The sequence below is a fragment of the Alexandromys fortis genome, unplaced genomic scaffold, assembly GCF_014885135.2.
Source record: "Alexandromys fortis isolate MF-2015 unplaced genomic scaffold, M_Fortis_MF-2015_v1.1 scaffold_328, whole genome shotgun sequence".
Taxonomy (NCBI): domain Eukaryota; kingdom Metazoa; phylum Chordata; class Mammalia; order Rodentia; family Cricetidae; genus Alexandromys; species Alexandromys fortis.
Genome location: NW_026068195.1, coordinates 347909 through 373949, shown reverse-complemented (window position 1 = coordinate 373949; position 26041 = coordinate 347909). Strand labels below are relative to the sequence as shown.

The 26041-nt window shown below is 40.1% G+C and overlaps 1 long non-coding RNA gene across 1 annotated transcript; it reads right to left on the bottom strand.

Moving 5' to 3' along the window:
- Positions 1 to 363: 363 nt before the first annotated feature.
- On the bottom strand, positions 364 to 25214 carry LOC126492981 (uncharacterized). Its single transcript, XR_007589729.1, has 4 exons — positions 25179 to 25214; positions 19149 to 19186; positions 15465 to 15588; positions 364 to 1069 (listed from the first exon to the last, which is right to left on the bottom strand). It is a non-coding gene; the product is annotated as an uncharacterized lncRNA (long non-coding RNA).
- Between the last annotated feature and the right edge of the window lie 827 nt (positions 25215 to 26041).

Here is a 26041-nt window from a genome sequence, read left to right as displayed (position 1 = left end):
GATAGGATGTCCTCACTGACCAGCCTAAGTCAGATGCCTATCACCGTGGTAAGGTAAGCCCTCTTGATGAATGACTATGTGTGGGGATGAGACCAGGTTATCCTCCACTGGGAAAGAGTGAGAGGCATGAAGAACAAATATAGACATCTACTACACTTCTTAATCTTGTCGCATGTTCATGGCAATTTCTTTCACCTTATTTTTCTAAAGGTAAAATTGTGAGGGAGCTCCAGCTTTGTTGTGTGTGTGTGTGTTTTTAATTACTATTACTGCTTTTTATTTTCATATTCTATTTTTATTTCTTTTTAAATTTTCTTTTTGGGGTGCTACAATGGTGAAGGGCAGATACAGAGGGACTGAGATATGAGTGAGATTAGGGTGCAAAGAATCAATAAAAATTATGTTAAAATATTCTTTCATTCAATTCTGAATAATGCTGAACCAAATGAAAATGCTTCCAAATACTTTGACATTCCAAGTACCAAATGAACTCCATCTGCTATGGTATGAACGACAATGTTCCATGTGATGTAAGAGGAGGGAGGAAGGAGGGAACTGACGAGCTCATGCTACCCTCTGATCCTGAGAGCCTAGAGTCAAATAATTTTCTCGTTATCAGAGAATTAACCGTTAGAATCAGATGATATATAGAATACCTACCGAACCTAACCAGTAGTTTTCACACACGTTCTCCTTCCTTGTGAGATAATCCTGGATTCTGATGGTCACCCTAACCTTGTGGACAGAGGAAGCTGAATGGTTGCAATGTGTATATGATTCATACAGGCTGTGGTGAACGTCTGGGGGAGGGTTGAAAGGACTCCCAGAACTCCACTTGTGTTTCCCTGAAAGAAGTGTGCGCCTTCACACACGACCACCACCTGCATGGATATTCTTTCTCAGCAGAATAATTCTCAGCCTCTTCCCCTCTTCTTTTTCCCTCTCCAGTAGAGCCACTCCGTTTGCTGCTGACAATGAAAATGTCTTCCTTGCCCCATCTCGTGCCTCTTCAGTGAATTAGCATCATGATGTAGGAAAAGAACAAAGGCAGATTGAACTTATTTTCGATCTGTAATTTTAGAAAAAAAATAGTTGTTTCACAAGTATCTGTAATGTACATTGAAAGGCATCCAATATGAAGTTAATAACAAATTTCAATGAATAAAACATCAGCTCATTCCCTCTGCGAGTTTGTCTTGTGCATTACTTTCAAAGTGTGAGAAAAATGAAAATGCTGAGAAGGGCTAGCAGCTAGGGAAAAAACTCCCATTCAGTGCCAATATGAACACAGTTTTAAATTAATGGCCAATATTTAGATATTATTTGAAATCATATATGCCCCCAAACTAGAGTTAGCATCAAAGAATGAGCCTTTCTCACAAAGAGGTGTCATCTGATTCCTGATCTAGCATTCATTCACCTAGTTATTAATGGTATAAGAGAATTCTAATACCTAAAACATTACAGTTTAGGTCTATTACAATTAATATCACTATATCTCTCTTTGCTTTATTTCAAACTTACCTCCAAGTCCCAACAAATAACTGCGTCGTCATAGAAATTTTGATATCAGATGATTTTAACTATGCACTGGAATGATGGATATGAGTGAATCGTGCTTTACAACACTTCACTGAAAGTAAATGTAACCTAAGTTTCCTTAGGTTCTAAACAATAAGAGTTCAAGAAGAATATTTGGACATCACAGAACACATGTTGCCCTGTTCAGTGAACCTCCCAACCTAATTAGGCCAAGGACAGATTTTGCTTTTTCAGCAGAAAGCCAATAAATGATCAAAATCACCTTACACTGGAAAATGTAAATATACCTCTTCTCATCTCTCTAGCTAAAATGTTCATAGAATTAGAATTCTCACTATATATGGTGTAGAATACTAATTGTGTTTTCAGATAGATTATACCAAACAAGGACGCCTACACCTGGCAGTATTGTAGACTTCGTCTGATTCGTATGGCTAATGACTCTAATAACAGAGTAAATGAAAGAATCCAAATTTAGCAAGGGGAGAGCCCCCTATGTATGCTCCTGTTAATAGTCAAGGTCATAACCACAGACCTTGTACTTTGTCTGCTTCGGAAGTGGAGATGGGAGAAGGGAGAAAGGACTGAGAAACAACAGACACAAGTATGTGAGGCACAGTGCATAGAAAAGGACTCTGCTCCTGATAAAACAGGAGCAAATTTGTCCTATCTACTGTAGCCTTAAGGTTTAACATCTCATGGAGTTGAGAACTCTGGCAGTCATTATTTTCCAGTCTCTGAATTGGGGGACATCCTATGAAACCATCCTTGATTGGGTTATTTGCTCTAAAATTTAGTCTATTGTATTATAATTTGTTGGAGTTTTATTGTGGGTTGATCCTTATTTTTTTCTAGTTCTTTCAGCTTTTCTATTTTAATCAATGATGTATATGCACATAATTTCAAGAGGAAAATAGACATAGGAATTTTTATTTAAAATAAAATTAAACATAATAGTCCTCCTGTGCCCAAGCCTTTGCCCATTTCATACTTCTCAGAGGCAATGATTTCAAATGTGTCTGATTATTAATTTTCCTACTTATATCCATATCACTAATTGCTCTGCTTTGTGAGAATATACATACATGAAATTTTCTATTTCTTTTGTGTAACTTTTCTCAGATTTAAATTAATTCTCTGCATATAAAATTCTATAGAAAATTATTTTTTCTTCTTAAATACAAAGACATGGGTCTGTTTCAATACCAGCTATTGAGAAATGCAAAGCTTTCAAATTCTCATCCTCTAGTACAGGACTGTCTTTACTATATCTCTTCATTGCCAAAATTCTTAAATTCACAGTAACATTTCAAAATGTGGGTCTCTTTTTATCCTTTGTACGGAATAATCAGCAGTATCCATTAATCTGAAAATGCAGGGCTCTGTGTTTGGAGATGACTCAGCAGTTAAGAATGATTTGGCACTCTTGCAGAGAACCCGAGTTTGAATCCCAGTACTCATATTTTGTGGCTCACAGTTCCCCATAACTATAGTTATTTGGGATTTAGTATCCTCTTCTGGTACCTGAACATATGCAGAGGTGCACATCTATGCATTAGGGCAGACACCACCGCCACGCCACACACTCTTACAAATAAATGCATAGATTAAAAAATACATGATCCTGAAATCTTCTTAGATTACTTATTTGCTTACTTTTCACTGCAATTTGTATTTCTTTTACTATAGACTTTGGGTATGAAATATACTAAATTAACAGTATGCTGCTCTCCGCATCCTACCTAGTGACCACTGACTGCTTTGTGTATTTGTCAGGGTTCTCTAGAGTAACAGATCTTATAGAATGATCCTATAGATCAGATCTTATACAATCATGTGTGTGTGTGTATGATTTATTAGCTAATCCAGCAATGGCTGCCTGTGAATGGCAAGTCCAAGAACCCAGTAGTTGCTCAGTCCACGAGGCTGGATGTCTCAACTGGTCTTCAATTTTTGCTAGAATCCCAAAACAGGAGGCTCTAAGGCCAGTGAAGGAATGGACTTGCTAGCAAGGAAAGAGCAAGCAGGCAAAGAGCAAAAGCTTCCTTCTTCTCTGTCCTTAAATAGGCTTCCAACTTATAGGTGGGTTTCCACAGCTCAGATGATCTACATTAAAAGGTGCCTTCCAACATCAAGATCCATATTAGAGGTAAGTCTTTTCCCAGATCAAAAGGTCTGGATTAAAAGCATGTCTTCCTACTTCAAATATCCTGATTAGAAGTGGGTCTTCCTAATTTAAATTAAGCAAATATCCCTCACAGGTGTGCCCTCCATTTTGGGGCTTTAGTTAATTACAGATGTGGTCAAGTTGACAATCAAGAGTAGCCATCACTCCTTTTGGCAATTAAACTGGCTAAACAAAGTAAATATTTGGTGTAAATTTCAGTAGCTATCATCATATTCATATGTTTCCCATCTTTAGGAGGAGCAAGTTCTAATCAAAAGAACTATTTATACTCTTTATAACTCTTTATACTCTGTTCTACCCTTTATAACTCTTCAGACTTGTAGGTTGAGGAAGTAGGAATTTTCTAGATTCATGACAATGCTGGAGGTAGAAAAGAAAGGGTCTGGGGTCTTGTTGCTTTCATTGTTTTACTTTTAGTCTTAATCTAATCTAAACTAATCCCAAGGAGTCTTTCATCTCTAGTTCCTCAGCCTCCTGTGCTTTCCTTTGTTCGCTGGCTCTCCCCATTGCTAACCATTTGTCAACTCTCTCCTTCCACCTTTACTGCTACAACAGTGGTTTTGTTGTTGTTTTGGTTTTTTTTTCACCTTTCTTTGTGTGCTTCAACAATTCAATAAAAAAATAAAATCGACTTTTTATTTTAACGAGATATTTGGGATGCTATAGAGCATATACTGTCTATTGAGTCAGTAAAAAAAAAAATTTAAGGCCAAAAGCTTAACTAGGGCTGTATGAGGAAAAGAAGAGTAAGGGGTGGATAGTTATATGCTTGGTGCATCCACACCATATTCTGATCAGTTAGGTTTACACAGTAGGGGCTTGTCCAGAACTGAACACCTGTATCTACACACACATTGTCTCATGATTTTACCTTTTAACGTTGGCTCTATTATCTAAGATGGCAGTCCTAAGAGATGTAAGAGGATTTAATTTGAAAAGAAATAGTGATGCCTGGTGTGTGCTAAATTGCCTATAGTATGATGGTTGTTATGTTTTTTTATCTTCCAATTACTCATTCAACAAATATCCTTAGAGTCCCAACTATGTGTCAAGAATCAATTAGATATGGGAAGTGTCTTGAAATAATGTGGAAAAATTGTCAAAACTAGTTATACTATTAATTAGAATCTCCTTTAAGGTTGAAATGCAGAGTGCTAAATTAGGAAAAGTTGGTGAGGATTATCCAGTCTGAAACCCAACAAATATATGAGCAACTGTAACAGGCTATAGTCTGAGTTCACATCCCCTGCCTTCCACTTGTCAGACTGAAGTGGTCTGATAGCAAGTGCCCAAATACTGATGACTTCAGGATTAGTCAGCAGCCACACAACTGGGATAAATCAGAATTCTTTACAAACACACTATGATTACTGAAAGTTCCAAAACAAGTCAGAATCTAAGTTGATGTTTTAGTTCAAGGTCCCGGAAAAGTGTCCGATGTCCTATGTCCACACGCTGGTGTATTTGCACAGGGCTTCCATGTGCTCTGAGAACCTAAATGTTATACAAGAAAGAAAACACCTAAACTGCCATAAGGCACTTTGGTGTTTGTCCAGCACTGTGCATGTTTGCCTCTAATCTCTTCCATGGATTTGCTATTTGTCTAGAGCTTAAGAATCTTTACTCAGTTATCAGTAATCACTGTCTATACCTGCTGTAAAATTTAAGTCATAGCCATGTATGCACTGGAAACAGTTCAGGTGGCCTGAGGGGCTAAGTATCCGTGGTTTGAATCTTAGGTCTACCATTACTCGATGCATAAGCTTGACCAGGTTCCTTTATATTCCATGTGCTTCACTGTCCTCTGCTGGAAATTGGGACAGCAATGACACAATTAAGGCTGGGTGATTCACCCTAGGCACCGTCAATCCCTCCTGTATCACTGGAATTATTGCCTACAGTTCTTTCTTATTTTTCTAGCAGTAATGTGTAGCAAAATCCAAACAAAAGAAGTTCTCTTCAAGCAAGATTAGCCATCCCTTCATCTCCCTTTCAATCTTTAAAAACATTTACATTTTTTTCCAGTGTTAGACCTCAAACCCAAGACCTCATGGATGGCAGACAAACACTCTTACCACTAAATAAACTGTGTCCCCAGATCCTTCTTTTTAACATTTTATTTTGAGACAGAATTTTTCTAAATTGCCCAAGCTGTCCTCAAACTCGGGATCCTACTGCCTCAGCCTATTCAATACCTGGAATTATGAAACAGGTGCTGTCATGACTAACTTTATGACTATGATTCTTAACATGATTAGTTCCCTGACTATGATTAACCAATTTAACCAAACCTCAGACAAATACCCAGGTAATACACATCTGTAATTTCAGAGTTTGAGAGGCAGAAACAAGATGATTAATAGGTCAAGGCCAGCTAGGGTCACATGTCCAGACCTCTTCTTCGTTTTTCCTTTTTCCTTTTTTTTTTTTTTTTTTGAGACAAGATTTCTTTGTGTAGCCTTGACTGTCCTTGAACTCGCTGCTTTGTAGACAAAGCTGACCTCAAACTCACAGAAGTTTGTCTGTCTCTGCCTCCCAAGTGCTGGGATTAAGGCATGAGCCACCACAGCCCGGTGATCCAGATTTTTCTAAAACATTTAAAAGACAAAATACAGCAATTAACAAAACAACCTATGAAGTTCTTAGTTTCTAGATTTGCCCTTCTACCTGCTTGGAAATCTCCCGCCCCTCTTAAGGGAGTCATCTAAACTAGTACTTCCTGCGGTGGGCTCCATGGAACTCTGTGCCTGCTCTCCAAAGACAAATGAGGCTTTTATGACAATGCTAAGGCAGATGCACTCTTTCTACTGTGTGGAAAGCAGTGATAACTAAACAGCCAAGGCCTTGACACTAGTGGCTAGTGAAGGCTGTAATGCCAGGGCATCCGGGTCCTCACACAGCTGCTATGCATGTACAGCATTGTCCTGTGGAAATGTCCTTCATGACACAAGGCAAAGTATGGGCTTTTAAAAATGAAGCTTTTCTTCCAGTGATGATTTAAAAATATTGATGTGTATTCATTGTACATGGTGATGGTTTTCATACAAGTTCTTTGCCCATGCCCCCAGCACCACCTTCCATCCCTACTCTCCACGCTCAGGACACCTTTTCCTTTACCTTGTGGTGTCTGCTTTCCCTTTAACTTTTACCATTCCCGTTCCTTTTGGCTATCAGCAGATCATGATTATTAATTCCATTAGCATGATAAGCAAACTGGCATTCAGACGGAAAACCACTTGCCCAGAGTCAATGCTTAAACTCGGGTCTTATCATCATCCCTGTGCTCCATTTAAACAGCAGAAGATAAGAAATTACCCATTTAAATGTGTACACACTTGTTTTAATTAAATGACTTTGGCTCTTATCCCCGAGAAAGTGCTGATAACAATGCCTTCACGCACAAGTATATAGCTAGGACCATCAACTCAGCACAAGGTGATTCTGTACCACGGAAACTGGAAGACTTAAGGACTTGGCAAGAGCTGTGCTCTGAGAACAAGTAAGTTCTCTACAGACAATGCAGACATTCTTCAAAGGAATCAGACAAGATGTATGAAATTTGAAAATACAGACCTATGCTTTCATTTTAAATTTAAAATGCGAATCTTGGCAAAATATTTATGAATTAAAAAACTGCTTAAAGTTTCTGAAGAACCAGATTTGAAATGAGAGGGTTCTGTGTTTTTGTTTTTTTAAAAAAAAATGTTTTGTTTTTTGTCGTACGGGACCACTTGACTACCTTGACAAACAACTTGAATGAGTTCTGGTGTGCCTGGTCCTGGTTGGGGTTTTGGTGAGAAAATCTAAAGTTTTTGTAGGGAACAGCATGGCTGTTGTTCTTGGTTGCTCTCAGAGGGCGAAAGTAAGTTCCAATTGCTGACAACACCACACACCAGACACAAGACTGGAGACTGGAGTCTAAGCAGAAAGCATTCCTCCTGAGGACTAGCTTTCATAGTGCGCAAAGGTACTGTGTGAACTGCTAAGGGGTGAAGGCAACCAATAGTCCGGGCCAGCTGTGACACACATAAACTGCAGTGACCAGCAAGGCAAGAGATCCCTAAGGGCGCAATGGTGGCATTCACACCTTTGTTCTAAGCAACAGCTCTTTAATTGGACTTAAAGGAGACCCAACAGGAGGGAAATCATGCCTGGTACTGAGAACCTAGTTGACTACTCAGGGCAAGGGGGTTACTGGATCTTAGAGGATAGCCTACTACTGCCACTGTACTAAGTAAGCCAGCATAATCCCTGACTGCATTCTAAAATTTACCTTCCACCCTTGGGTTTGTGTAACTCCCATCACCCATCAATGAAGCTTCTCTTTGCAGCAGACAGAGACCATTACAGAAAACCACAAGGGATCATTATGAAGAGATCAACCCATCCTGGGGAGCCCAACACCAACGGGTCCATCTACAACATAACTCTTACGAATAAGGATCCAGAATCTCATGGAAGAGGAAATGAGAAGCCTAAAAGAGCTAGAAGACTAAGAAGTCTGCCGTGAGAGTGTGTCTGCTAGAAATGCCAGGGAAGTTACACTCATGATACTGCAACAATATAGCTGCCTAAATGAGACCTGAATGACGTCACAGTACCAACAGACATGCTAATACAGCATGGCAGTGTGGGGGGAGGGGGAGGAAGGGAGCCAGCCTTGTGCAGTCCCAACCCCCAACAAAAATACTTCAGGCAACTAATGACTGCTGAAAGAGGGAGAATTAGCCTCTCTGAGGGATGAGCCCCCTACTGGTAATCTAATACCCGTGATCAGCCTCAAAATCACATGCACACAAGCAACTAAATAGATTCAATAGACTCAGCAAGTTTTATTTTTGTATTCATGCATAATAGATAAATCTATATGCATAAAACAATACCGTGAAGAAGAGGCCATAAACCTGAGAAGGAGTAGGAGGGGCATGGAAGAGAGGAAAGAGAAGGGGGAAGCGGTGCATTTGGATATTAATTTAAAAGTAAAATATAATGCAGTTTTGTTCCTTAAAATTTTAAAGGTGTATCTTTACCTCTTTTTCTCTCTCTTTTTCTTCCCAGCAAGGAGGGAACTTTATAGAAGCAAAGTCCATCACTTTGAGAAGTGGTCAGCATCTAATATTTTTGGACTATTAGTGCTAAAATATATGTAATATCAGCTGTAACATGGAATTATCCTTCTCTTGGCCCAAAGGAAGGATGGCAAGAGGATTAGCAGCATAATACGCAGAGGAGGAAGAACTGAGGGAAGAGGAAGGCCAAAAAAAGAAAAAGAAAAAAAACTCATATCCTCCATTGTATGATGAATCTTCAGTTAAAAATTAACCATGATAATTGCAAATAAATATTTTGTGCCCATTCTTAATATCTATTTGTAGGGCAATGGTTCTCAACCTTCCTAAGGTGGAGACCCTTTAATACAGTTCCTCATGTTGTGGTGACCCTCAACTATAAAATTATTTTCATTGCTACTTCATAACTGCAATTTTTCTACTATTATGAATCCTAATGTAAATATCTGATATGCAAAATATCTGATGTGTGACCTCAAGAGGGCTGTGACCCACAAGTTGAAAACCATCATGATATGGTCAGGTAGACACCTCTCTTCTTGAAAAAACTCTACACTGATTCCAGATCAAATATCACCTAGTGAAGGCCTAGAGAAATATAATTATTCTTAGTGACCTAACAGATTATAGAGGCACAACTATATCTGGGTGTGAGACTAGAATCATAAGTAAATTTATGAATATTGATACACCATAATAATCCTGATTTTTTTTTTAAAGTATGTGGACAGAGTTCCTAAAAAGAAGTCATGACCACAAGGCTTCTTGACTGGTTAGAACTTCAATGCTGAGGAGAGGCTGGGATGTTGCGAGTTCCGAACCAAATCATCTTGGATCATTTTGATGGCCCTTTATTCTCCATCTGTGAAGGCTAATCACTGAGGAGTTATCTCTATCATATTGCCTTCTGGGCATGACTGTGAGACTTCATATTATTATTATTATTATTATTAATCATTGTGGGAAGGGCTAGTGCACTGTAGATCTTTAGGAAAGGTGAAACTGGACCGTATAAGAAAAATTTCTGATCAAGTCAGTAAGCATGATTCCACAATGGTTCCAGCTTTGGTTCCTGCATCCAGGCTCCTTACTTGTTTTCTATCAGAGATGGACTGTAGCCTGTAAGCCAAATAAACTCTTTCCTCCGTAAGTTGCTTTTGGTCAGTATTTTATTATAGCAACTTAAAAAGCAACCCAGTACCCCATAAGTGGCCTAATATCTCTGTGACTGCAAGATGAATGCTTTGGAAAGTGTAGAGATGCCTGGTCTCCACACCACCAAAGGCAAGGATGCTGGCAGGTGGTGCTTGAGGCCTTCAGCTGAGATGTCCCACCATTTCCACACCCCACTTACCTCATATTTGCAGCTATGCATTTGAAAAAAGTCTTGATTTATTATTTTCTCTGCTCCATTATTAAAATTTTTATGAAACTGTTACTATATCGGATCATAGAGTTGGGGGCAAACTGAGTCTATGATTCCCAGGTGGTGGACACTCATATCTGGGTTCAGAATAAATTATCTTTTATCCTCTTTGAAGTAAGAGTTGTGTTTTGTTTTTTATTTGTTTATTTGATCGTTTTACTGTTGACAAATACAATTGTGAGCCAGTTGATGAAATACTTCAATATCAGTGGAAACCATGCTTCCAGACAGGATATAGACAAGACATTTTACTAAAAGCTGTTTGAGTTCCCGGAATCTTTTTGAAATGGAAAGCTTTTTATGGTATCTAGAGCAATAAGATGAAAATACAGTTGAATGAGTTATTTCATTTTTTAACATCTAGTACTTTTGTATAATTCAGTCATTCTTCTGTGTTCTTGGTTTTAAAGACTTTATTTTTAATACTTAAAACTAAAATTCCTTCAAAGGCATAATATATATTTATAAAGATTGTATATATATTATATTATCATATATGTAAATGTATGATATGGTACATTTTGCCTATTTTGCATTCTTTCAGTCTACCTATAAAACATTTGTGAACAATTTCTTAAATATTAAAGATATAGAAACCATACATGTCTAAATATCAAATAGAAGCATATTTTTTTTTCAAGCTGTCCAGTTTGGCCAGGAAACTTCAAGCTGAGTTGTGCCCCTGCTCCCTGACCACCTCTCCTCACTCCCAAACTGGGGGGCTCTCTTACCTCTGCTGAGAGGAAAGGACCCACAGACACAGACATAAGCTCCTTGTCTAGGACTGTTCAAGGGTTAGGTGAGAGTTTGGTCAAAAATAACTCCTTACTGGTTCTTTCATTCTGGCCTTTTTTGGGGACCTCAGGTGACTCTCATTCCTCTCCGTAGGAAGGGTCCCATTGAGGGACTCCAGTGCTAGTATCCTGGTTAGTTTTTGTCAACGTCACACAAGCTAGAGTCATTGGAAAAGGGAACCTGATATGAGGAATTGCCTCCATCATATTGACCTCAGGGCATGTCTGCGAGGGCCTTTTCTAATTAAACTAACATGGGAGGGCCTAGCCCACTGTGGGCAGTGTCATCCCTGGCCAAATGGTGTTGGGTTGTATAATAAAGCAAACTGAGCAAAGCGGGGAAGTCAGTAGGCAGCACTCTTCCATGGTCTCTGCTTCAGTTCCTGCCTCTAGTTTCTGCCCTGACATCTCTCAAAGATGGATTATAACATGGAAGTGTAAGTCCAATAATCCCCTTTTCCCCAAGTTGCCCTTGATCAGATGTTTTATCCTAGCAATAGAAATCAAACTAGGACAGCTGGGAAGCGTGCTCACATCCCGAGGCCATCTACCTCTCCCTTCAAGCTTCACCATAGACGTGGGATCACCTCTGTTGGCCGTGTTTAATAATCAGCTCTGCCCTTTTCATGTAACATTTCCCAAGTCTAAAGTGACATAAACAAACCAGATTTCTGAAGCTCAATATTGGGAGTAAGACAGGATGAAATAAAATATGCTGTGCCAGTCTTTGTGAAAGCATGGGGAATGGAATAAGGGAAGGGACAATAATTGTCATCTTGGCTCTTCGTTTTTAATAATTTGATCTTTTGCTTGAACCTTTTCTTAGAGTCGCCTCAGTAGCAATGCATTGGATAGAGTGGTAGTTATTTCTATTCTCTACCATGTAGCAGGATTGATGAAAAAGCCAGATTGGTCTGAAGACAGGTTTTAAAAAAAATGTTGTGGAGTAAAAGCAAAGAAAAATTGAGGTCTGGATTCCCAGCTCCTGTGTAATTTAGCACTGGCTGCATCGTGTTTGTGTGATTTTGTGCCAAAGCTGAGATTGGGGGTGTGGGACACAGTTTAAGAGTTTATAGAGGATTTGCTGTTAGTAATATTTTCCTGCTTGGCGCTGACATTTTAACAAAGCAGAAAAAGCATTTGGCTAATTAGATGTATCAGCATGATCCCTGGAAGGTGAAGGTAAATTGGTACCTGGGTAATTTGGAGAAGGAAAGGATCCAGACAGACGAAGCAAAGTAAAGAACATATACCCTTCATGAAGGGCCAGAGGATACCAGAAGAGCCCATTCTGTGGGGCTGGGAAGACATCCAGCAGCAGACACGAGTGATTTCAGGGAGGCTCAGGCCAAATCACTGAGCCTGAGAGAAAGGCCCAGGCCACAGAGCTACATCTCACCCCTTTTATGAACTGACTGCTCTTTCTCCCCCTCTCCATCTGCCATGTGAGCTTTGGATCTAGGTGGCAATCCCATGCCTGGAAACCACAGAATTGAAGCAATTAACTGCTCTTGACTCAGAAAATCAAACTACTTCTATGTTTTTCAATGGGGATGTTTGTAACTTCAGTGAAAACACATTCAAAGTAGATATTTGGCTCAACAACTCTTTCTTAGTCTTAGTAAGGTTTTTTTTTTTTTCTTTAACTTGTAACAAACAACACAGAGTTAAGCCATTGAGGAGCTGAAGGGAGATGCTGTTCAACGCAGTCAGATACGAATGGAGTACAATTGGCTTTACCCGAATCCCAAGAGGCTATTCCTGACTGTGAAGAGCAGCCTGGCCCAGGAAGACCTATAGGGTGTTGTTATAAGACTGCTTTTTCATTTCCAGCTGCTCAGCTCTGAATTAATTGTGCAGAAACTATGTTGTTTAAATCACTGCTTGGCCCATTAGCTCTAGTTTCTTATTGGCTAAGTCTTGCATATTAATTTAACCCATTTCTATTAATCTGTGTATGGCTATGTGGCTGTGGTTTACTGGGTAAAGTTCCAGTGTCTGTCTCTGACAGGGCTACCTGGCTTCTTTCTGACTGTGCCTTCTTCCTCCCAGCATTCAGTTTAGTTTTCTCCATCTACCTTCGATTCCCTGTGCAGGCCCAAGACAGTTTCTTTATTAACCAATGGTATTCACAGCATACAGAGAGGAATCCCACATCAGTTGGGCACATAATGAACCCAATCATGTTCATCATGATTGAAGAAGACCAGTACCTCAAGCAGACAAGCTCAAATAGTCCTCTCAACTGCAGATGGCAGTGGAGATGCGAGGGGTGATGCATGGATGGAAACCGACTACTGTTGTTGTAGCATCTGATATCCTGGGAAAATTAAAACTTGAGGCTGTGAGATGCCCAGTACTCCTGCACATTGCGTGAGGAGTGAGAGCAGCCAGAGCCTGCTGTGGCACTGCCCTACTGCCAAGTCTAAGCTTAGTCATGCCTCACTCGTCTGTGCTTTTGTCATCTACAGCAAATTAGCTTTTCTCGGAAATGGAATGGTTTTATATCATCTCATCTTAGAGGGCGCTTGCAAGAACTAAAGGAAATGAAGAGATGATGTTTTCCAGATGTGAATCATTACACTCAACACACAGTGAGTGCTCATCAACCAGTGGGCAGGAGAGGGTGCCGACAGCTGACACTAAGGGATGGGATGGTGACTTTTCTTGGGGCCATTGTGGTTTTCCTGCTATGGACAGAGGGAGATCCCAGAAGCAGAGTGGTCATATCTAGCCACACTCCAGGTTGTCAGTCATGATCAAAACAAACCGGGGCAGGGGGTGGGAGTGGACTCAGTCATTCATCTTCACGATCTTGAAATGAGTCAAGGAAATTAAAGCAGAAGTTCAGGTGAGTCTCATGTAGGGTTCCTTGCTTTGTGAGACCGAATAGAATCCTCTTTTCCTGATTCATATGACAGCATAGACCTAAGTCCGCATAAAGACCAAGGGAGTTGCCATGGCAGCCTGAACCTGCCCTTAGTGTTTTCTTCCTTCTCCCTCTTATTGAGCTCATAACTATATAAATATATAAGTGAGGGATCCCAAGTAAGAGATACTGGGTTTATATTTTACAGTCTTGTAAACCAGATAGAGAATATCTTATTTTGTCAGTTCCAGTTTGTAATTAGTAAGAAAAGCAACAATTGGTCAGTTTAGTGGACATGTAGCCAATCTTAAATCATACCAACTCTGTGCTGGGTCCAGACAGGGTCAGGTGCCCAGGTCTTAATCAGCTACTGCATCCATGAGGCAATAATGGCAGACTGATATACAGGGTACCATGGTAACCATAAAATGGGAGTGGAGGAGGTGGATCTGAGAAGTGGGAATTCTTGGCAGATGGAGTTACAGAGGCCTCAGCCTGGATTCCTGTCCAAACTGGAAGGGAAGTGTGATAAAAGTACATCTCTCTTGCCATAGGCACAGATTCTATGGCCTGCCCTGCTCTCTCTACAGAAGGAGCACGAACTGCCATCAAAGGGAACTTAAGTGTTCTTGTAATCTTGGAAAGCGGCTGAGTGTTGGAAGAACCTTGCAACAGATCTCTGTGCCCAATGCAGACAACTCGAGATTTCTATGAGTTCTATTAATTGATGTATTGCAAAAGTTGAGATGTGGGGTTGAGTTCTGTTGTGATAAATATTTACAATGTCCTATTGTATTGTTAAGACTTCTTTCCTTTAGGTAACAGAGATTTCCTCCACGTGAAGATTATGAGTGAACATACCTTGAACGCTCAGTGCAGCTGAGTGACCGGTGCTCAAAAAACATTAGCATTAACTGTCTACAGCCCTTTGATGGTTTCACTCAACAAGCCCGGAATATCCAACCTGAAGTTATAAGTTGTTTCCTTCTTCAGCCACGGCAGGGACCCTGTGTCTTTATGTCACAGGCTTCTCACGTCACATATATAATGGAGGATTAATAAATAGTCACTAAGTGAATGGTCAGTGAGCAAAGTTGGGACCTCACAGCTGGTGGCCTGCGGGGTGTTTTCTGCTGCCTCTCAGAAACGAGCAGATTCCTGTGGTACACTCAGACAGATACTGCAAGCTGGCTTCTTTGACAACCTTGACGGAAATAGTTTCCTTTGCTTATTCATTTACTGAGTAGTCATCAGGTCTGTATTAATATTCCTAACATGGTCAGTTTCTGTTTAGGCAGTAGAGCATGCATTTCCATCTCTGGTGTGTTCATGAAATGCCCTCTGCTGGGGCAGGGCTTTGCTGGCCCCTTGGACAGACTGATTAGACGCAGAGAATAATTGTTTTTTTCCATCTAATTTTTGTCAGCCTCACATGTGGGTGAAACTTATCAAGGGATGAAATTGGAATTTTGTTTCCATCCCACACTCTCTGACTTTTATGTAACTGGCATCAATAAAGGACAGAAATAGATAAACTAATAAATGATTTCTTAGAATTTTCTTCGAGGATACTGACATCTATGCCTTCCTGAACCGGCAGCTCCTCTGAGACAAAGGCAGCCACTTCTACAGGTTGGGTCCTTTGAGTCTTCCATCCAGGACTTGCTTGAATGGCCTGAGCGATGGGTTTTCCCAGGTCTCTGAAGCAAGCAAAGCAACACAGCAAAAATGAACACTGAGAGGAGGAAAAACGAAACTTAAGAGAATGCACCGCCCTCTTACCACGGTGTTCTCCTTCCTCGGAAAGAAGAAACACACTTCCTTTCTCCCAACCTTGACTCTTTGCTCTCAGAGCTCACACATATCATTAGTAAAATGAAACAATTGTTTCCATGGGGATATCCTAGCAGCTTCTCTCAGTAGAACATCTGCTTTGGCAACCTTTGCACCCTTGGGTCAGAATGGCAATAGCTCAGGCAGAAAGAGCTTTCTGAGGATAGTCTTGAAAAAAATTCCCACCATGCTTTGGAATTTCACTCATTTTTAATTTCATTCCATTTAACAGTAGCCCCAAGGCTGCCAACTTGTTTCCGTGGGTAAAGGTCCTTGACACCAAGCCGGATCATCCCCTTGTCTCACATGATGGCAGAAGAGAACTGGCCTTCAAAAGCTGTCCTCTGACCATCACACATATGCTATGATACCCATGCATATGCACAGGTACACGCACACATGTACACACAACACACATACACTCATAAATAAATAAGTGTGATTTTTTTAAAAACGTAATGATGATTTAGGCGATTAAGTTATATTTCGTATAGCCCCCTAAAAATAACAGGCCTTCAGAATTGCATTATTAAAACATTAACCCATAAATGAAACACTATTTTATTAGGACTCTTTAATCAAGAGTACGTGTGAGAGAGGACTGCAATGTTACTGTGAAGACAAGGAAGGCGGAAGTCAGGGGGCAGCTTACAGGGGTCAGTACTTACTTCCCACCCACCTATGGGGTCTGGTCATGAACACAGGCCATCAGGCTTGGCCAGTCTCTGCCTATCTATTGCGCCTTCTTATTAGCCCTTTTACTGGGAATTTTAAGTGATACATATATTTATTCTATTTAAAAAGAAAACTTCAGGAAAGCACCTAAAAAAGGAAAGTTTATGTGTCTGTTCAAGACGGCAGATCATAGACCGTCTCTCTTTGTGTTGGGTCTCTAGACACTGGAAAAAATAATTTGTACCCACTGTCATTTTGTCTGCTTTCCCAGGGCCCAGAGTCATCTGACTTCCATGTCATTGAAGACGCTCTCTTACAGATAGACACTAAAGTTTCATGCCATTGAATCAGAAAACCAAGCCTATTCAGCATCGGGTTTCCTAACACATTTTTTCTCAGTATAAATAAAGTTGAACAACACACTTCATGTTTCTAAAGCCAGAAGTCGGCACAGCAGACTGCCAAACAAGTTAGTTACGTTCCCACTATTTCTAACTGACAAAGTAAAGCTTTCTATAGCAAGGGCAATTCTCAGTGCTTTAGAAATACTAATTAATTGAATATTGTAGCTCTTACATAGCACTTGCTATTATTGGAATCCCACAGAAGAAGAAGCTGAAGGCATAGAGAACTAAGGTAAATGAGAAAGTCAGTAACTGGAATGATAGACTCGTATCCTCTGGATGACCTCATTTTGGAAGTCTAGTTTAGATACAGCTCTGGATTTGCTTTTGTTTTTAAGTGGACTTTTTTAAGAAGCAAAATTTAATCCAGAAATACAGACAGCTCTCATGCACTCCCTGTGCCCTACCCCACCTAAGTAGCACTCCCCATGAGTTTCCCACAGCAGCGGGCACATGTATTACACCCTATAGGCCTAGTTAGCACTCTAGACCTTGAATCCAGCTCCAATTCTTAACCTGTCCTTCTAACCGCCTCTTTATTTTAGTGTTTTTACCTGACTCAAGGGCATAAAAAGGAGGGTCTTACCTGGAACTCTTGGTAAACAGGTTTGGAAATTATGGCGTGCCTGTAGTTTATCTTTAGATAATTTGATGTCTATCAATGGCACATTGACATTTGACACAGGCTGACTGGGATTCAGCTTTAGGTGTAACCAGCTAGTTTAATTAAAAATTAACACTCTGAGTCTGCAGCTGGTGTTGTTTCTACAAGGCTATGCACCTCTTGAGAGCTATACTTGTGTCTGTCACCCAGGGCCACAGAATACCCCAGAATTAGTGTGTTTCGTTTATTAATCTGGTAAATGTGAGAAGTGAAATCTAATCACAGGTATTCAATATATATGGGCCAGCTTAAATATTTTATAAATGTCAACTACACTGGCTTAAAGAGAATGAAAGTGTTAGCAAGCCTGGTAGCTTGTACCCTTCATTCTAAACGCAGTGACTAGAAGAGGCACGTCTAGCTGGCTGTTGACTAGGACAGAGTTACAGGGTCCTGTCTCTAAACAAGGGCGGAGCATTTTGACCGAGTTTCACGTGGAGTAGCACACCGAACTTCTGTGATGAGAACAAGGACTTCATTGAGCTGGAAGAAGACGCTTCCTTAATTACATTAGACTTGATCACTAAGACATGTTTGTTCAGTGACTTCTACGCATGGCCAATGTGGTCGCACTTTTACTCAGCCTTAACCTCATTATAGTAAGATCAAGGGACAGTAGCTGATGCACTCCTGCTTCAGCATCGGGTGAGGCGACGGCTATGTATTACAGAGACTCTAAGGACTGTCCATGTAGTGTGGCATAGGGCTTCTCTGTAACAGGTGTAACAGGAGGCAATCATGAAAGAACTGGGATCCTCGACAGTGCCTCTGCTAAAACCAGTGTCTATTCCCTGTCTCAGAGTTTCTCTTGTTACTTCCCTTAAAGCCAAGCCAGTCATTATGTTGCTAGGACCCTGTGCTCTTCTGCATCTCTCTAAACTCAAAACAGAAAGAACCATCATTTTATTGCCAAACTATTTAACTCTGTGTCCCCACTTCTCCCATCCAGATTATCTTCCTTTAACTTATTTAAGGGGACATGTTTGTGTATTTATACCAGAGTTAGTTGCTATAAATTTCCTTATAAAACAGAACTATATCTTGGCTTTAAACACTACATTGTTTGTCTTGTTTAATTCATTTATAAGATGATTAAAATAGGGACGAACCAGCCCAGCCAACTGTTGGGAGGAGACATATGTTAGCCTGTATGTCTTCTCCATCACCAGATGATTGGGGAGTTTGCTTGTTTTTGCTTGAGGTATTGATTTCTAAGCTTTGGAATATAGGTATAATATAAACAAATTTCAGATGCCTGCGGTTGCATTTGGAAAATATCTGTTAATCAACTCTTGCTTTTCAATAGGTATCATGTGTTAGCAGGATGGCATTTAAAGGGCTGAGCTATAAACTTGCCCTAAGAAGTGAAAATCACCTGTTTCTGTTGCCTCATAGCTATGTTCTACACTTTTTCCTGTTGGTTTTGTAAAGCAAAGAGACAGAAACCATTATACTAACAAGGCTAGCTAGTTTAAGTTAAAGAAAATTCCTAAAAGAGAGTGCACGAAAGTGGGAAAATGGAGATCTTAGGTAAGGAAGGTAAATTCAGAAGGAGGGTAAAATAAAAATGAGGATTTCTGAAAAAAGACCAAGGAATCAGATTATTAACTATTTTCTAATAAAATCTATAACACATAATTCCTTGTATACATATACATATATAATTTAAAAGAAAATTTCTCACCCAATCTGGCAATGCTCCTTCCAAGAGGCAAAGACCACCTAAAAAGGAAACCCAATACCAGACATGAGAAACTCTTTTTTGAGTATATGTCAGGTCTGTCAAGGAGACTCCCCAAACATACAGCCTTCCGCAATTGCTCTTGCTTACTCCCCAGAGATGGATAGTAAATCCCTATTCCTGAAGACACTATGCATTTAAGATACAGGGTCCAGAAGCCCCTGAGATAGAATCAACCTGAATAGCTAACCTAAATGCTTCCTTTCCGAAGACTAGCTTTCATGATACCAGAAGGTTCCATGCAAGCTTCCAAAGGAGGGTAGCAACCAACAGTCCTACTTAGCTATAAATAACTGTGAACCACAAAGACAATCAGCAAGGCATGGAAACCCTAAGGGTGCAACATTTGTACACACCTTGGTAATAACTAATAACTCTCTAATTGGATGTAAGGCCCACCCACTCAACAAGAGGGAAACCAGGCCTAGTACTTGAAACCCAGCCAACTATGCAGGGCCAGTGGAGTCTTGGATCTTGGAGGAGAACCTACAAACATCACTTTACAAAACCAGCACAATCCCTAACTATATTTTAAACATTTCTCCTTATATCCACAGGTAAATCTAGTCTTCACCCCTCATCAAGGAAACTTCTCTTTGTAACAGAGACCATTACAGAAATCCACAACCAATTAAAATGCAGAGTTGTGGATCCCAGTCCCAAAGGATACAGCTACATTACAACTGCTGCACCTAAGGCTCAGAGAAGAATATAGATGGGGGAGAAAGATTGTAAGAGTCAGAGAACCCATGAGTTTGCTGGTAAACTGTGCTTCTAGTAATGTCAGAAGCTGTATTCGGCAAGTCTCACTGCCCAGATGTGAGCTGAACAAGTACAGTAACAATAGACACACCCAAGTAGATGAGAGAAAAGCCTGAGGCCTCAACCCTACAGAGCTAAGGGCAACTAAGGAATGCTGAGAGTAGGAGAAATAGTTTTCCTCAGGAAAGAACACACCATTTAGTTGTTCAGTGCCAACTGGTCAGCCCTAAAAATATACATTTGACTAATAACACATAGACTGAGTGGGCTCTATTTAGGAATGTGTGCATGTGCACACACACACACACACACACACACATGTAACAATTAATAAAAAAGGAGGCCATAAATTTGAAAGAGAAAAGGGAGGAGTATATGGGAGGGTTTGGATGGAGAAAGGGGAAAGGGAAAATGGCATAATTATAATACTAAAAAGAAAAGAAAAGTGAGAAAAAAAGAGTGTATGATGTAATCTGGGAACTTAGTACATTTGATTCTATGCATGGACCTTCACCTTCTGAACTACCTTCCTCCTAAGACAGTGCTGAAGATAGTATATGTTTTAAAAAGACATTGTTTTGATCCCTAAAATCTCATTTGCTATCTGGCTTTCGGGGTGCTGCCCCAACAGGCAGAACAGAGCCTGCTGTGTTGATGAGACCCTTTCTTCTGAAGTCAGCCAGCACGCGCCCAGCCGGAGGGCCACAGCTCTCTGGTTGATTGCAGTTAAGTGCTGAATGCAAGGCCTTCTGGGAATAGGTGCCTTCTTGAACCTAGCTCGTGTTTTGATTACAGAAACCAAAAATAGGCAAGTGACTGTGGGGCTCCAGGTAGGAAACACTGCGGAGAGAAGGCATCAGTTTAGTCAGAGGCAGGGGACTGGAGTCTTAAAACAGAAGTGCTAATGCTGGCCCCGTCACAGTCTGTAGAGCTGTGTAGAGGAGGAAACAAGTTTTCGAGGAGACAATGCATGCCCATACTCTGCCTACATTCTTAAAGATGATCCAACAAGAAAAAAGGTTATGACTTTTCCTTAAAAATTAAAGCATTCCTTATATTCAAATCCACAGAGTCGCTGTCAGGAAAGTAGGTGGGAACTGTCTAAAATAAATATGTATAACACAAAGCTTGCCGGTTGCAAATGACCTTTAGTGTGCCGAGTCCTGAACTACTGTATCTTCTTTTACAAAAGAGCCTAGTTTTAATATTATGAGAATTCTCCCTTTGGTCTAGTGGTTCATTTCTCATTTTCTATAAAGTCTCTGGTTTACAGAGGTTGTTTTGTTCTTTCTCCTCTAGGTATTAATGAAACGCCTGTCATCTAAAGGAGTTATTCATAAGGCTTATCATTTGACCTCACACTAGAAATATCACCTCCAAACCCCCTTTCATCTGGGAAAAGAATCTACGCTACACACAACAGCGTTGTGCCGTTTGTTCTCCGTCAGCCGTGATAAGAAAGGTTCACTTCCAAAAGGCACGCTCGTTCTTGGACACTAACTTCATTACGGCAGCAAAATTGACTTTTCTGCACCTGCTCCTCGGCAATAGACCGTTGGAATGATTAAACAAGTCGGTCCATGCAGAGAACTTCAAATATTTCTTGGCTTACAGAAAGAATTCAACAAATATGAATTAACAATTTTAGTACTTGATATGGCAGTATTTATAGAGTGCCAGAAATATCTTATGTAGCATGAATAATAAAAACCCAGAGACCGATACTGGGGTTCAAGCTGAAGATCAGAAAAGCAAAGCAGCCAACCACTACTTCTACCAATTCTTCAGACCCGAAAGGGCGAGATTCTGTTTCTACAAATCTTCAGACTCCACACCCCAGTGAGTTCCTGTCTTCCTTTTTGTATTCTTCTCTCTGCTCAGCCATATCACTCTTGTCTCCACCCTCTAGTGCTGGGATTAAAGGTATGTGACTCCCAAACACTACGATTAAAAGTGTGAGCCACCACCACCTGGATATGTTTCTGGATCGATCTTGTGTAGCCCAGAGTAGCATTGAACTCACAGACATCCATCTGCTTCTGTCTCCTGAGTCCTATAACTAAAGGTGTGTACCACCATGGACCGGCCTGTATGGCTGACTAGTGTGCTTGCTTTACTACCTAATCTTCAGGCAAGCTTTATTTATTAAAACACAAATAATATAGCACTATAATATTATCTCGATCATTCTATGCTGACAAAACCCCAAAAGACTTTTAATTGATATTATAGTTTCTCTATTTCTGACCCTGTCACCTTAAACAGCCAAAGAGAAGGCCAGCAGAAGGAGCCAGAAAGTGGAAGGTTCTTGACATTCCAATTTAGAACAATCAAATTTCACATGATTTTTGCTATTTGACAGCTGTGTAATCCTAGATAAGTGTCATTATACTGGGGCAGGGGGGCTACAGGTATGTGTTTGTTATTGTCTTACCGACTTACTGTTCAAAATGGATTCTAGCTACGGCATCTCATGAATCCACTTTAAATATGAATCACTACAGTATGAGGGGAGGGGTTTGCAGAGCCCAGAGCATCTACCCTTCCCTGAGCCCTTCACATTTGGCTGCCTTCCTTGAACCTGACACTAGAGGAAGAAACTCTGAACATTTTAATTTATGGCTCAAACAAAAGGCACTCTTAATTAAAATTTAGAAGCCAATTCTATAGACAATGTCTGGAAGGAAGCCCAGAAGAAAAGAAAGATTGTGATATAACCAAGCAAACCTACAAAAGTTTAAAAAGTGGTTGAAGATAAATTTGTCTGTATCTCTGCATATTCAGGGGAAGTCATCTGGGGCTAAAAGAGAGTAGAATTGACTGAATGGGACAGCTAGCCTCAGCTAAGCTAGACTGCAGACCCTACATCCCCACTAAGTGGTCAGGGAAACATATACCTATAACATCTTTCTATCTTGTGGGATATCACTGGGCAGGAATATAAGACAAAATGTAAAGAGATATCACATTTACCAGGGAGGTTCTCACTAATAGGAAGTGGGATAAAGTTCTTGAGATGATGGATCTGCTTCTGATCTTGATTTGCAGAGGTGCTCTTCTGGCTACAAACATGTCAAACATACACAGTTTACAGATTCCATCTCTACCCTATAAAGCTGTTGAAATGTTCAATACTTACTAAAATCTCCTCATTGTGTGATATTGTTTGCATGCCCCCCTTGGGGTTCATTTTGAGAGGGAAAGCCCTTGGCTAAATAGAATTTTAGCCTCGTTGGGTCTAAAACTAAATGTCTTCTCAGTTGCATCCTAACTTTATCCCAGTAATAATGGGAAAAAATATATTCTCCCTCTTCATACCAGGTAATCCTCCTCCCTGAAAGACTGTCCTGTTTTTAATCTTTTCCTATCTCAGTGAAGTATCTTGGCTAACAGGTAACTCCTGTTGGCCTGGAGAATCACACTCAGAGCAAAAAGACCAACTGTGGAAGCAATTAGGAAACAATGGATAGGCCTTGGGAAAGGCATCCATAAAAGAGAAAGATCTCCCATGGCATTATGGTAAGCTGCCTAAGCCTGCACTGCCTTTGTTTGGGGGTAACTAACTATGAAACACTCAAAGGCAGAAGCTTAGCCACTCTGTTGTCAAAGCTCCACAAGAAGCAGCAGCAAGGTGGGGATGGGGGTCATTTTATTTCATCGTTACATAAAACTGAAAAGCGTTCCGTGTTGGCAGAGAAATTTGTTTAATGGTTATCTGAAAAGACTCATAAATATGTATGAAGCATATGGATTTTATTATAACATAAGAGGAGCTAATGAAATAATGCATGGGAATGGGCTTTGTAAAGTATGAAGCATAGATAACCCCAAGCACTAAGTGTCCTTTCGTACCGTTCGAAAGAGTTCATAATTATGGAAAAAATGTTTCTAAAGGGCACCAGGAAAAGAAAGAGACTGAGAGATCCAAATGGCTTTAGAAAGTTTGTTTCTGAGAGTTTTAGATTTAATTGTAAGTCAATGGATTTCCTAGGGCTAATACTTAGCACAACATACTTTGTAAACTCTATGAATATTTATCTAGAACATGTGTGTGTATATATCTATCTAGTAACTTACACATATGGATGACCTTGCCATTTTGGCCAGGACATCCCATAATTCTACTTCCATCATTCTGCCTGAGTGTCAGACATTTTCCTGCAACTACTCTGAATGCTATAGATTATTATATGGTATATTGTTTAAGCCAACAATTACTTTCTTGAAAATGAGACTGTGTGATTTGGTTTTAGATGAACTGGAAGGTTTTTTTTTTTTTTTTTTGGTTTTTCAAAACCAGGTTATGGCTTTGGAGCCTGTCCTGGAACTAGCTCTGTAGACCAGGCTGGTCTTGAACTTACAGAGATCCGCCTGTCTCTGCCTCCCAAGTGCTGGGATTAAAGGCGTGCACCACCATCGTCTGGCCTAACTGGAAGATTTTTGAGTTAGAACATGTCCAAATCATTTGATGCTGAAATGCAATAAATAATTTATTCAATATTTTTTACTGACCAGGGAAATTCCTCTTCACCTATCCTACCTAGTCAATGTCCTCTTGATGAGGACACTGTGTCCTTGACCATACAAATTAGTCCAGGATTCAGGTAAGGCCAATGAATCTCTTACCTATGATATTTTAATATAATTTCTAATAAGGTGATCTAATTTCTTTTTAATTAAAAAATTATGTACAATATATTTTATCATGCTCGTTTTTCTCCTAGCTCCTCCCCATATTCCTACCTACCCAAATTCATGATCACTCTATATATGTATATAAACACATCAAACAAAAACCAAAAGCTAATAACAAACAAATAAAAAACAATAAGACAAAAAAAACATCAAAACAAAACAGAACACCTGCATAAGGACATGGAGTCCATTTTGTATTGGCCAACTGCTCCTTAGCAGGGGGCCTGCACTGCAGTATAGTTCATGTACCCAGTGCCACTACACTGTAGAAAATTGATTTTACCTTTCCCGAGAGGTTCCATGTGGAGGCCCAAGAATGTGAGCCTATTTCCGTGTTAATCAAAGGTCAAAGAGTTGGAACTAGCCTCTATTCCTTTAAAGTTATTGTGTTTCTACCTCTAAAAAGGTCCCACCTAGATTTAGACCAGAGAGTTCTGCTCTCAAGGTTATTGTCAACAGGTGTGGCTAATAGCCAAACTTTGTATTTCAAGAATAGAGAAGTAGATGTGTTCCTACCTCAAACAAAAGTCTACAAGTCCAACTAAGTTTCAGTTTCCTCAAGGGATTCCATCCAGTGAGTGCTTTGCCTACAGAATGTTTTGGACTAGGACGTGAGCCTGACTTGTTTTGTTGTAGCAACAGAATGTTTAACTATGGGTGTAGCCCATGACCTTCAACTGGTCTGTTCATTTCCTTGTTAATGCAGTCTTTGTCTTACTCCTACCTTTTGTGGTATTTTAAGCAATTGGAAATTAAAGGCAGGCAAATTCCAGTATTCACTGGAACTCCCTCCCAATACTATTATATATGTTTCTTCATTTTATTATTTTCATTCACATCTTCATATTCTTTACTAATATTTTCTAAATCCCCCACCTCTACCCTGGCAAGAGGTATTTTTTTTTATCAAGGCTGGTCCTTGACAGTACCAACTACAAATTGCTTCTACGTTAGAAGTATGATTTTGTGTTCACTTCACCTTCTTTGTGATGGAATTTTGTATGCTTTGAACTTGTTTGGGTCTTGTATATGTTGTCGCAGTCTCTGTGAGTTCATATGTGTATTAGCTCTGCTGTGTTGGGATTATGTTTTTTCCTTGAAGTCATCTACCACTTCTGGCTCTTATATCTTTCTTCATAGATTCCCTCCCTGATTCTTGAGATGAGGAGTTTAAAACCAAATGCTCTAACATCTTTCATTTGTTGCACATTGGCCAGCTGTGGCTCTGTCTTAGGGTTTCTATTGCTGTGAAGAGACACCATAACTATGGCAACTCTTATAAAGGAAAATATTCAATGGGGTGGCTTACAATTTCAGAGGCTCGGTCCAATATCAGCATGGCAGGATATGGTGGTGTGTAGACAGACATGGTGCTGGAG